The 14,074-nt window shown below is 40.4% G+C and overlaps 1 protein-coding gene across 7 annotated transcripts in view; it reads right to left on the bottom strand.

Annotated features, from left to right (window-relative positions):
* PPFIBP1 (PPFIB scaffold protein 1) overlaps positions 1-14,074 on the bottom strand; it is a 174,650-nt gene that overhangs the window by 115,096 nt on the left and 45,480 nt on the right. For all 7 annotated transcript variants that reach the window (XM_024733400.1, XM_024733406.1, XM_024733404.1 and 4 more), the window contains one exon: positions 5,004-5,098. The gene's annotated coding sequence lies outside the window, so the exon portion shown is untranslated. The remainder of the gene's footprint in view (positions 1-5,003; positions 5,099-14,074) is intronic.

Genomic DNA, 14,074 nt, shown 5'->3' with positions numbered 1-14,074 from the left:
AAAAAAAAAAAAAAAAAAAAAAAAAAAAAAAAAAAAAAGATGCCTATGACTTTGGCAAGTTAAGCAAAGAGCTTCAAGCAGCCCTCCAACTCCATCCACATGCTCACACACATGGAAGCGTCTGCTTGAAGGAAGAGTTCTAACAGCCCAACTAAATCTCCATTTGATTGTAAAGGTGATCTTAGACATTTGGTGAGAGAGAGAGAGATAACTAAAGGGAAGAAAAATAAAAAGGAAAAGCTTTCGTAAATTTCACGAAGAAAAGAAATTCATTTACATATTACCTCAGGTTACGAAGAACCAATGAAGCACAAGACAAAACCACATATGTGACACACGATTCCAAACAAGATAGCCATCCCCAAGCAGTATTTTCAGAATGTTTAGTTCAAATTGCCTAGAATAAAGAATGTTTGGTCCAAGACACATAGTCAGGAGATAGAAAACGTCAAACCCCATGTAATAATTAAAGTGATAGAGATTGCAAGAAGGGTATGGACAAAGGGCACATAGGGACAGAGCTGGGCTGGATGCTGTTCTTGGGGGATGATGCTATCTCAGTGGCTACAAATCGCTTGCTTAGAAACCACTACACGACCAGGTGGAGTGATCAAGTGGGCAGGCCCGAGTAGCGTCCTGCACATTCCCATGGCCTTCCTCGGCCTAATGAAGAGGAGGCCGTGCTGAGGTCCCACTTCATTCCTGTGCCTGGGTCCATTCCACCTCAAGGTGGTATAACCAGACAGCTTTCACCACCGTCACCCGTGATCTCAAGAACCACTACCACATGGGAGAGACCAGGGTGCTGCCTGCACTCTGGGCAAATGATATTTCTTCTACTTGTCAGTTGCCAGAACATCTAAATGTCTTCAAGTACAAACATTCTAAAGTTCTCAGTTTACTTTAAATCTTTCCTACATGTCCTCCTACACCAGCTTCATGCAGATACCCCTAGGTATAAGAGGATAGAGGTAAGAACTTAAAAGTAATTATTAAGTGATAGCACTATTTAGTAGTTAATCTTATTTTATTAATTCAGTTGAATCCATTGAATCATTTCAATGCTAGATTTTGTTGTTGTTATTTTTCTGCGGTACGCAGGCCTCTCACTGTTGTGGCCTCTCCCGTTTCGGGGCACAGGCTCTGGACACGCAGGCTCAGTGGCCATGGCTCACGGGCCCAGCCGCTCCACGGCACGTGGGACCTTCCCGGACCGGGGCACGAACCCGTGTCCCCTGCATCGGCAGGCGGACTCTCAACCACTGCGCCACCATGGAAGCCCTCAATGCTAGTTTATAGATATCATTTTTAATAACTAATTTCTTCAACATCTGGAACCACGAAACGTATCCAAATTTTGTGATACTCCCAACTGTGGGACTGTAACATGAGAAGTGAGAATTTAAGTAGAGACATGAGATAAGGCCATAGGCAGCTTTCATAATCCAGCTATGTCATATATTTAAATTCAATGTCTTGAATATTTATTTATGTAGTTTAACATAAATATAAACATCCTTTGATGAACAAAGCAAGTGTACGAGAGCTGGTTAAAGTAAATGTCAGTGTGAAAATGAATTTATATATACTCATATGGCCTGCACAACAGTCTGGTCATTTGTTTTTTACTTGCTGTGACGTTCACTATTTTGTGAACTTAGGTCATATCTTAAAACTACTCCTTCCCCTACTATCATAAAAACCAAAACCTGCTGTCACAGAACTTCTGACCTGGGGCAAACCCATGAAAGAATATAGCATTCAGAAAAATACAGCTACACCCCAAACTTGATATTATTACATTTACAGAATTCACAGAATCTTCCTCTGCCTCAAAGTCTCAGTCTAACTTTCTCATTTTACAGATGAGAAAACTGAGACCCAGGATTAATAATACACCTGAAGTCCCACAGCTAATCTGTAGGGAAGTCAGAACTAGAATTTCAGAGTCTTGAGTCAAATGTTGTCTTTGACTCAACTCACTCTAAAAGTTTCCTTTTTAGAACACCAGATTATTTATTTGTTAGATCATAATCACACTGAGGGCAAAATCAAGCTTAATCTACACCATTTGCCCCAATCTCTAGTCCAGAATTCATCAACAAGCGGAAAGATGTCCCCAACCACAGCCAGTTGGAATGGACACACTATACCAGCTGTGGTCTGTAGCGAATCACCCACAGAGCCTCTCACCAAAGCTCCTTGGTACATAAGGACACTTGTTTGCAAACTGCCTCTCAAGAATTGACAGTGTAATATATAAAATTACGAATTTCCTTTGTGCAAAATAACCCAGCTTTCCTGTGAATCTCAGCTCCCCTGGTCTCTTCCTGAACTAACGGAGTAAAACAGTTCCAACGACCAAGAGTGTCTTCACTGACACACCCTGGAGAGGGACCTGCCAAGGACACACAGACAAATGTTTCTCTTCATCTTTCCTCTGAGTTTCAGTTTAAGGCGGCACAAGTAGGAAAATATTTTTGTTAGTGTTCACCATACTTAAGAGAAAAAAACCACTAAGTTAATCTCCTATTTTAAAAAAATAATCTGGAAACTTCTACAAAGTATCAGATACAGAGTCAAATGGGTAATATCAGTAATAATAATCAGAAAAATAATAAGAATATTGGTTATTATTTTTAGTGCCAGTGCAATGCACCCAGCAGCACACTCCTGACACTATCGAAGTATATTGTCACAGAAAACCTATAAGGTAGGTGTGTCCATGTCCCCATTTTACACATAAGGAAGCTGGCGCAGAGACATCACAGGGAAAGAACGTAGAGCTGCGATCTGAACACAGAACAGTCTCCCGGCAAAGCCCACATGCTCACATCCTGTATTTGTTTGAAAAATACATTTATTCTTAGTTTGGTAACTTTACTAGGTTCATTCTTGACTCGAGATTCATACTTTAGGGACTGGTTCTTCAAAGCTTCCTTAAAACAAAAGTTAGACTTAATAAAGTTGTTCAAAAAATGCTTTGAGAGCTCCAGCCTGCCTGCCCAGATCAACTTTTATTTCTCTGTTCATCTCCTAGACTCTTCAGGTCTCCGAAGCTGATTCCTCCTCTGGGTTGTCACTTGTCCAGGCTCTTGATCTTCCTGGTGAAATATCCTAACCGTTTCTAGGGGAGCCCAGACACATCTGTCTTCCGGATCTATTTTCTCTTCTTGTCTGTAATTCCTTCCTGAACCCAACCGAAGCCCTCCTCAGTCAGGGGGGCAAAACCCTACCACGTCACACACATAGGAGAGGGCGCTTCCAGCCAGCCACACCCCCAAGAGTAATCTATGTTCCTAACCAGCATGCTTAGAACATCACGCTGAAGCAGACACATCACCTGTCTACCTAAAATCAACTTGTCTGTTTGTAAAGATGTTCACTTCAACATTATTTCACAGGGCTGCTGAATCCAAATTACTGAGTTGTCCCTGACCAAAGTACAATCATCACCAAAAGATATGCACAAAAATACTCATTGGAGCACTATTTATAATACACCCAAACTGGAAACTACCAAAATGGCCAGTAACTACAAAGTAAACATACAACTGAATACCATGATAGTAAGGAAAATGAAAAAAATAAACTATACACAGTATCCTAGAGGCATTTCACAAACATAATAAGCAAATAAGCCAGACACAAAAGAATATAAACTATATGATTCTATTTATATAAACTTTAAAAATAGGCAAAATTATATCAATGGCATTAGAAATCAGGAAATTGGTTACTCTAGGGATAGGGGGAGGAGAGTTCTGGGGTGCTGGTAATTTTCTGCTATCTTGTGATGGTTACACAGATGTGTCCACTTTGTGACAATCATTCCATCAAGCCATCCACTTATGATTTGTGCACTTTGCTCTGTGTATAAGATACTTCAATAAAAAGCTGACTGAAAGACGCCCTGGAGGACATCTGGTCTGCTCTCCTTAAATGGCATAAGAGTAACTGTTTCCTGTAGATGTTAAATACCTCAAAGGCACACAGGAAATCCCCGGACAGGCTGGTCTAGACATTAGATCTCTTAACTCACTCTCCAGGTACCAAAGCTACCTCTCAAATTTGGGAGGATGTTTCTCTAACTCCCTTCCTTGTTGTGACTACAGCAAAGGTTCAGAAGGGTTAGGATCACATTCCTGTTAAGAACACAACCCAGAAGGTTCCGGGCTCCAGCAACAACTGTGCCAAGGATGAGCGTTTAAACACTATTTAGAATATGGCAAATCAGCAAAGTCAGACAGCACGGAGTTCACACCCTACGTTCTTCCCCTCTTCCAAGCTGTGTGATCGTCTGCACGCTCTTACCTCTCTCTGAACCTCAGTATCCTCACCTGGATCACCATCACTGAAATATTAACTCCTACTTTACAAGGTTGCCAGGAGGATAACACAAGGTAGTAGTGTCAGAGCAGTGCCTAGCACGTGGCAAGCACTCAGAAAAGGCATTCGTTGAATGAGGATTGATTGAATTGAATTAGTCAAGTGCTAGTCACTTAATAGAAGTTCAATAAATAGTTAAGTATCATTATGATTACTGAGCAAAAGAAACAGGGAGGAAAGGAGTAAATGAGCTTATATGGAAACACCTCACTTCTCTAAGCCTGTGGGGTCATTAATGGGTCGACCAACAATTCTCACTGACTTACATGGGGCACTAAAACGACCTGTGGGATGAAGAGCAATAAAGGATTTGAGAAAAGGGCAGTGTTTTTTATGTGTTAACCAGGTCTGTGTTTTCCTTTCTCCATGCAAATAAAGATTTGCTCACTGACTGTCACAACATGTCAAAGTTCTACAACCACCTACGTTAGTCATATTGCCTTTAGAATTTAAAAAATTTTAAAGGGGGTGGTGGGTCATAAATTCTCACAGACTTAACAAGTAGACTACATAGTCAAGTAACTTTACTCCTGGGAAAAAATTTACACACTGAGTGTACTGAAAGGTCTTAAAGATGTCACAAATGAACAATGATGAGGAGGGAGTTTACTTACATTTAAAAAAACAAGTTTAATATTGGTTTTTTTCCTTCAGCTCTTCAAATCTTCCATGTACTGATTAGCAATCTGATCCATAAAGTTCTCTTATACTGAAAAGAAACAAATATAAAGAAGATAAATTAAAACTCACTTCAAACTATAACACACCATAATAATTTACCATATAATTTACCTAAATTATTATATAAGCAAAGAACATCAAACTAGATAACACGTGTGCAATTAAAAACAATACAATGTGTTAAGGACCAACAGATTTAACTGACTCCCTTCCACCTGTCTTTCTGCTGTTCCTTCTCTCCCTTCCTTTCTCTTCCTTCCTCCCTTCCAGCGTTCTTTTTTCCTTACTTCCTCAGTTACTGGACAACCTCAAATATTCCTTGAAGCCTGACCTTCAGCAGAAACCCACCATCATTAATTTTTATAGTACAAAGTACCTGGCACATGTTAGGTACTTTATAAATGTTTGCTGAGTAAATGAATGAACCTTGTCTGATTCCTGTATCTTTTCTTTTTCTTTTTTTTTTTTTTTGGCTGCGATGGGTCTTCAATGCTGCATGCAGGCTTTCTCTAGTTGTGGTGAGCGGGGGCTACTCTTCATTCTGGTGTGCAGGCTTCTCATTACAGTGGCTTCTCTGGTTGCAGAGACCAGGCTTCAGTAGTTGTGGCACGTGGGCTCAGTAGTTGTGGCTCGCAGGCTCTAGAGCACAGGCTCAGTAGTTGTGGCACACGGACTTAGCTGCTCCGCGGCATGTGGGATCTTCCCAGACCAGGGACTGAACCTGTGTCCCCTGTGTTGGCAGGTGGGTTCCTATCCACTGCACTGCCACATAAGTCCCCCTCATATCTCTTTTATTTTATTTTATTTTTTGTTGTTTTTTTAAAATCAATTTATTTGTTTGTTTTTATTTTTGGCTGTGTTGGGTCTTCCTTGCTGCGCACAGGCTTTCTCTAGTTGTGGCTAGCAGGGGCTACTCTTGATTGTGGTGCATGGGCTTCTCATTGTCGTGGCTTCTCTTGTTGCAGAGCATGGGCTCTAGGCACGTGGGATTCAGTAGTTGTGGCATGCGGGCTCAGTAGTTGTGGCTCACGGGCTCTAGAGCACAGGCTCAGTAGTTGTGGCGCACGGGCTTAGTTGCTCCACGGCATGTGGGATCTTCCTGGGCCAGGGATCAAACCCATGTCGCCTGCATTGGCAGGCAGATTCTTAACCACTGTGCCATCAGGGAAGCCCCTGTATCTCTTTCAAATAATGTATACTTAGAAAAAATTCCCAGTAGTATATATTTGGGCATGAATATCCTCACCATTACAGTACTACCATATATTTTGGTCGTGAAGGAATGCTTAGGAATAGTAAAAGTTCCAATACCTCATAACTACCTCCATCCAAATGAGAAAGCTGAGTGTCTCCAAGTTAAATACTAGAGATGTTACCTCACATGTGCTTTTCAAATGTATATATGATCAGGACCAGTTCTAGACAAAATTATGAAGTAGGAGTGTAGCTGTTTCCTTCTCTCTGCCCTTTTGAGGAGCCAGTGATCTCACATGTTTGATTAATCAGGGAAGCGATAGGATCAGCTCCAAAATTCCAACAACTTAATGGATATGGTTCTTGAGAACATTTTCATTTTAATAAAAAGAAAAGAGCTTCAGAAGAGGCAGGTGCTTAACACTGAAATAAAATGTGTTACTAAAATGGAACTTGGGCATGTACGGGGGATAGAGGTTGTCTTGAAGGAATTTCTCAGCTCAAGTAAGATTCTGTCCATTCAGCCTCCCCTAAAGCTGACTTCATATATGACCCTATATACCCACCGATCCAGGTAAATTTTAAGCAATTAACAATGCATACATAAGCAAGCCTGATTTTAAGACCAGTGTGTGCTCCAACAGTAAACACGTATATTAATCAGCAATTTTCAAAGTGAGTGTCTAGGAACCCTGCCCCCCAGGTGCTTCTGAGAACAGAGGCGGGGCTGAGTGGATGTGTGGTAGCAGGCAGAGCAATTTCACCTTTATCTGTTTTATACTTTGATCCAAGATTTAGTTGGAGAATTGGTTCCTTGAGCTGCTTATAAAAGGGTGCAAACTGTTAACAGTGATTACATTAAAAAAGCTAGGGCAGAAATCCCAATGAGCTTATAACGTAGCTGATCGAGAAACATAATCACACCAAAATCCAACCACCATCTCTAACAGGGCCTTTATGGAAAAATGTGAGTTCCAGCCTGGGTCCCGGAGCACAGGTCAGCCTGAGTCTGAGCAGGCATGAGCCAGGCCTTCTCTTCCTTGCCACCCAGTGCCCTGGAACAAAGGGCAGAAGGAGGGCCCCTACACTGCGACAAGCACTGAACCCACAGTGAGGGCATGAGACTAGGGTGGGGAGGGTCTGTGAATATTGCAGAGGTGGGGAGACAGGGGGCTCCAGCAGGGAGCCAGACGCAGAGATTTCTGTGAGTCAGTCACTTCTCCAGGCCCTGCCCCATCCCCATCAGCGTCCTTGCTAGAAATTACATGTGCAAAGTTTAGGTGCTTTACACATGCCAGGGCCTTGAACAGGAATGAGGAAGGAGAAACGTCAGTGAAACAGTTTAAGGAGAAGAAAAAAATATACCTATGTTCTATAAGGCCCACTTCAAAGCAACATGTAAAATTAGAAAACAATTTTTTTTAAGCGTATTAAAAGAAAGTATTGCCTGAACTTGCTCCAGAGGAATTCAGGTTAACTAAGAGGCAATGGGTATATTCAATCCCTCCCTTAGCACAGAACTCCGATTATTTGGCCTAACCAGGACTGAATACATAAAAACATTTATAAACATGAACCACTAGATTTTTTGAGTTTCCATTGTGAGCCTTGTTTAAATAAGTCAAAGATATCCTTTGTGATACAGTTTTGATCAAATTCAAGAGACTTTAGTCATTTCCTTAGAAACAGATGTAAGCTATAAATATGAACTAACCAACAGTCAGCCACTCACAAAAAGGCTCACTGACAAGTTTAATTTAAAAACAAGAACACATTATTAAACTCAAAAGTAAGCCATAAAAAAATCTGAACCCATGCAAACAACATTTCTAGCAGAAAAACCCTTACTGTAATGACAAGGATAATTACAAACAACTTTTTATATGACTCACAAACCTTTCCTATACAGAGGTTACAAAAAACAAAACCCAGCCTGTATTTGCATCCATTTAATAAAACAAACCCTTAACATCCTTCCCAAATCTCAGATTTCAAATACCAAGAAAATTCTCCAAACCACTAAATAAGTGACTTCTGTATATCCCTTTGAGATGGAAAACACATTTATTACTACTGCTTATTTTTTAAATCCCTCTGATCTTGTAAAGCATGACCATCATAACTGAGAGCAACATGTTAGACTAATAATCGTTAGGAAGCAAAGTTACTGTTTACTATAATAATGCCATATTTCATATTTTAAAACTAAATGGAATCCGAAGTTTCTATTCATGTTAGACTTACGTGTCTAAAGCAGGAGTCTGTATGCAGGGCAAATACGGTCTGCCACCTGTTTTTATAAAGTTTTATTGGAACACATCCATGCCTATTTGTTTACATGTCATCTACGGCTGCTTTTGCAAGACACAGGGACAGAGTTGAGTAGTTGCAACAGAGACGGTAAGGTCTGCAGAATATAAAATATTTGTTTTCTGATCCGGCCCTTTAAGAAAAAGTTTGCTGACCTCTGGTCTAGGAAACAGCTATTTCAGTGGACTAAATCCTGAAATGAGAAACACTAATCCTGGTGTAGTCATCTCGCTGGGTAACTACCTAAGTCACTTCACCATTGACACTTTTTCTCATTTACAACACAACAAGTCATATGTATTAGGAACTTGTATACCAGACACTGTTCTAACGGCTTTACTTTTAATAAATGAACAACAAATTCATTCATTTAATTCTGGCAAAAACAGAGGGAAGTGAATGATTATCCCCATGAAACAGATGAGGAAACTGAGGGAGAGGGGTTAAATTAACCTGCCCAAGGTCACATTTCTGTTACATGGAAAAACTGGGAACAGAACTCAGGCAACCTGGGTCCCGTGCTGGCATTATTACTCTCTGTGCTGTACTGATAATAATTTTAATTTCATAAAAGTCACAGATAATAAAAGGAAATCTCAAAAGGTTAGTTAGAAATGTTAGGTAAGTACAGTAAAGTACACCTCTGCATGGTTTAGGATAAGATACCTAAAATAATAATAATATAACTGGACTTCCACAGACTCTTAAGACCCTTCTGATTCTAAGATTACAGCTAATCTTGGGGTATTGGGAATATAAAAGCCTATTCTTACCTATTTTTTACTCTATTTTTTACCAGGAGAAATCAAAGACTCAAACAAACTGACCAATGTCTGTCTTTCCCTTGGTAAACAAAGCCTCTCCAGAAAGGGCAGTTCAGGCCCTTCAGAAAGCCTTCAGGATAAAGACTTAACCAGCAGGACTAAGTTATCTTCCAAATTTGTTCCCATTGCTTCTTATCCTCCACCATTTTTTTTAAAATAAATTTATTTATTTATTTTTCGCTGCGTTTGGTCTTCATTGCTGTGTGCGGGCTTTCTCTAGTTGCGGCGAGCGGGAGCTACTCTTCGTTGCGGTGCGCAGGCTTCTCATTGCAGTGGCTTTTCTTGGTGGGGAGCACAGGCTCTAGGCACGCGGGCTTCAGTAGTTGTGGCACACAGGCTCAGTAGTTGTGGCACATGGCCTTAGTTGCTCCGTGGCATGTGGGATCCTCCCAGACCAGGGCTCGAACCCGTGTCCCCTGCGTTGGCAGGTGGATTCTTAACCACTGTGCCACCAGGGAAGTCCCACCACCATTTTTCCACTTGGGAAAAGGCTGAGGGAGCATCAACAGAAATTATGGAATGACGACTCTTCATGTCTGCAGCAAGAGAGCACTAGCCAGACTCTCAACCACTACATGGCTCAGGAAGACATCCCCTTGCTGAGTCATCCCCACCACATCCAGAAATTCTCCAGGATGTCTGGCGGAAATGTGTCACCTAGATGTGACCCAGTGCTCTTTTGTACTGAAAGATAGGTTTATATGATCCAAATATACCGCTAAATTACTCATCACCAACTTCACACTTAGATAGAGATGATCATAGCCATCTTCTTAGGCTAGTTTTTGATTGGTTCCCATATCTGCAAAGTCCAAATCCTTGAGTTTGACATTTAAGACCCTCCTCATTTTATCCCTTACTTACTTTTCCAATCTTATTCCTGTTTTTGGTCTTTCATGTAAACTGGATGGCCTGCTCTTTCTCCAGCAAATCATGTCGACTCACGCTTCATCTCTCTACTCTTGCTTCTGAGGCCATACTCAATCCAGACTCCCCTTTTTTCACTTCTACTGCCAACATCGCATCCAGTGTACAGGCCAAATCTCTGTGCTAAATATTGTGGAATATAATTTGTATTTCCTATGAGGGTTGGATCTTCACAATCCAGGATGGGAAACAAGTACATAAAGGACTAAACTAAAGATGTATATTAAAGGTTCAAAGTGCTACAGGACCCAGATCAGGGGATCTAAAAAGATGTTAGAGAGAGGCCATCACTGAGTCAGACCTTGAAGGAAGGGGGGAACCTTATAGAGTGGTTGAGTTCATAAAGTCGTAGGGGTAACTAAATAGGATAAAGGTTTACATCATAAACTTCAAAGCCAGATAGTCCTGGGTCCAAAATCCTGGCTCCCTTTGACCAGAAATAGGGTGTGTAGGAGTTACAATCAAATAAATCAGGTTGATGCCTAACCATGCCCCAAACCATATTTGTAGCCAGTCCTCATGTCTTGTTCAAATAATAAAGCCTTTCATATTATGCCCCCATGTAGTCTTCCCATCTCTCACTGCCAACAGCGTTTCATGTTTCAACCTATTCATTCATTTGGGCATCTAATCACACATTGATTTCCACTGTTTAAATATCCCAAAGTATGTTTTGCCTCCTCAATGAGATTTTGTTATCAAAGAATAGACTCTTTCAAATAGACCCTTGGCATTTTCAAATTGTAGGTTCAAGGTTCCTGACAAATAAGGCTAGTTTAGCTGAGAAGTAAATTTAAATTAAAAACTTGGGCTGTTTGGCTAGTGACATGGGGCCCAGCCAAACATAAACATCTGTATTCCAACACGGCTTTGTCTTCTGCCTCCAGTAACTCATATGAACAGACTGAAAACTTACTTCTATGTGGGATGTTTAGACAAAAAGCTAACGGCTAGGACTAGTGATAGAAATAAAGATCAAGTGAAGTGGTACAAGAAAGTGATGACTCTTAGCCAAAAAAAAAAACCCCAAAAAAACAGAGGTTAAAGAGTTGAAGAAATTATACATCATGTATATTTGAAAATCTGAGGCTGGACAAAGGGCTTCAGACTAATCCCTTCAGTGTTAAAAAGGTTAAGTGTCCAGTTTTTTGTGTGTTCTCATGGTACTAAGCACCATGCTGTAAACACCAGCTGAATGAACAACCTGATAATCTCCGAGGTCCCAAAGTCCTCAGTGATCCCACTTTCCATGTCAAAATCAAATTCAATAGTCAAATTTCCCTCGAGGTTGCAAAATTTTAGTATTCACAATGTCTACTGACATATTACATCAAATAAGGGCCACGTTTTTATTTATTTATTTTTAACATCTTTATGGGAGTATAATTGCTTTACAATGGTGTGTCAGTTTCTGCTTTATAACAAAGTGAATCAGTTGTACATATACATATGTCCCCATATCTCTTCCCTCTTTCATCTCCCTCCCTCCCACCCTCCCTATCCCACCCCTCTAGGTGGTCACAAAGCACCGAGCTGATCTCCCTGTGCTACGCGGCTACTTCCCACTAGCTATCTATTTCACATTTGGTAGTGTAGATATGTCTATGCCACTCTCTCAGTTCATCCCAGCTTACCCTTCCCCCTCCCCGTGTCCTCAAGTCCATCCTCTGTGCCTGCATCTTTATTCCTGTCCTGCCCCTAGGTTCTTTGGAACCATTTTTTCTTTTAGATTCCATATATGTGTTAGCATACGGTATTCATTTTTCTCTTTCTGACTTACTTCACTCTGTATGACATACTCTACGTCCATCCACCTCACTACAAATAATTCAATTTTGTTTCTTTTTATGGCTGAGTAATATTCCATTGTATATATGTGCCACATCTTCTTTATCCATTCATCTAAGGGCACATGTTTTTAAATTAACATGTTGTTTCACAATCATATTTGTGTTGTTTAGTAACAGCTTGCCTTTTTTAATCTTTTATTTTATTTTATTTTTTTCCGTACGCGGGCCTCTCACTGTTGTGGCCTCTCCCGTTGCGGAGCACAAGCTCCGGACATGCAGGCTCACAGAGCCATGGCTCACAGGCCCAGGTGCTCTGCGGCATGTGGGATCTTCCTGGACCGGGGCACGAACCCGTGTCCCCTGCATCGGCAGGCAGACTCTCAACCACTGCGAAACCAGGGAAGCCCAGCTTGCCTTTTTTTAAATTCTAAAGTTTTATGCCCAGCTTTGCCAATATTGGCAAATTATTTTTTATTTCCTAAAAAGATTCTAATTCAAAGATTCTAAGAAATTTTGGAATTCAAAGGTTGTTATTCTTTGCACTTTTTACTGAATTGATTGAAGTGATTAAAGTCTGCCATAAAGTTTTATGTAAAAATAAATATACGCACGACTGCACGTGTTATGGGGCAGTACGCTGGGAGTGGAGGTGAGAGAATGAACACAGCTCAGCTTCCGGGCACACCGATTTTCCTTTGTGACAAATACTTTAAACTTCATTTTTTTTATGACAAATATCATGGGCCACAGTGAAAATCTTACATAACAACATATTAAAACTTCATATGAAAAATATTACGAACCATAATGTAAAATTTACCTGTTACATTTAAACAGTGGATTTCAATTCATCTGGGGGCAAGAATTTTAGAGTAGATGTTCCCATTATTTGCACACTTCTTGAAGCACTGGGGTAGTTTGGTAGAAATCAGAGATTGCTGACTGCAGTCAGTCATGTCCTCAGAGGGAAAAATATTCTATAAATGTTCTGTCCCTTATGAAAATATAGGAAAAACAACTGCACTACCCCTAAAACTCCGGTCTCCATACCCAAGAAATCCTATAGATTCAAGTCCTTCCTCCTCTATCATTAATTAATGTGTTACTGCAAATATCACTCAAAAAATATGAGATCAAACCACTTGGATCCCACAGCATTCATTCCGAAAGAGCACTCTGAACTAGTGTTAAATTTGTATGGTGATTGTTTGAATAAACACAATGACTTCAGCTCACTGGTATATAACACTTTATCATGCCAGTAGAACTCTGTGAACCAACATACCCCGGTGAGGTCATCATAGCTCTGGAAAGTGGGCTGACCCATTATGAACTCCATCACTGCTGACTCAGCAGTAAGGACTCTTCCCGTTAAACTGCCCCACATGGGATAGGTGTGTTTTCATTGTCAGACTAGGCCCATGATCTCTGCATCATGTGTGTTTAGAAAGAAATGGACTGGTGGGTTCACTGACTTATTTCCTAAGAATTACGCTCCTGAAATATAAGGAATTGAATATATATATATAGGCTTACATATATACATTCAAAATACAAGACCATCTTATAATAAAGAAGTGTCCAAGTATATCCAAAGCTGAGAGTTTCCTGCCTAAGATAGGTCCAACTCAGCTACCTCCTGTTAAAAATCCTGTCAACCAGCATAAGACCTGGGGCTTTATAGACTTATTTAAACTAGAATAAGATGTATTCGTTTAGAAAAACAGCAGTTAAAATACCTATTTGATTTTCAGCTTCCATATGCAGAAAGATACAATGACCTATAAGTTTTCTAAATCTCAAAAGAGAATCCATAGCAATTATAAAAAAGGATACAGGATGAAACATTTAATGTTCCACTCCTCATGTACCCCTAACCTTCAATCAGAAAAAATATATAAGGGACAAAATGAAGCTCACCTCTATCACGAAAGGTTCTATCCCACAAAAATGCAACCC

The sequence above is a fragment of the Neophocaena asiaeorientalis genome, unplaced genomic scaffold, assembly GCF_003031525.2.
Source record: "Neophocaena asiaeorientalis asiaeorientalis breed wild unplaced genomic scaffold, Neophocaena_asiaeorientalis_V1.1 scaffold150, whole genome shotgun sequence".
Taxonomy (NCBI): domain Eukaryota; kingdom Metazoa; phylum Chordata; class Mammalia; order Artiodactyla; family Phocoenidae; genus Neophocaena; species Neophocaena asiaeorientalis.
Note: the sequence above shows the minus strand (reverse complement) of the source record. Positions and strands in the feature narration are given on the sequence as shown.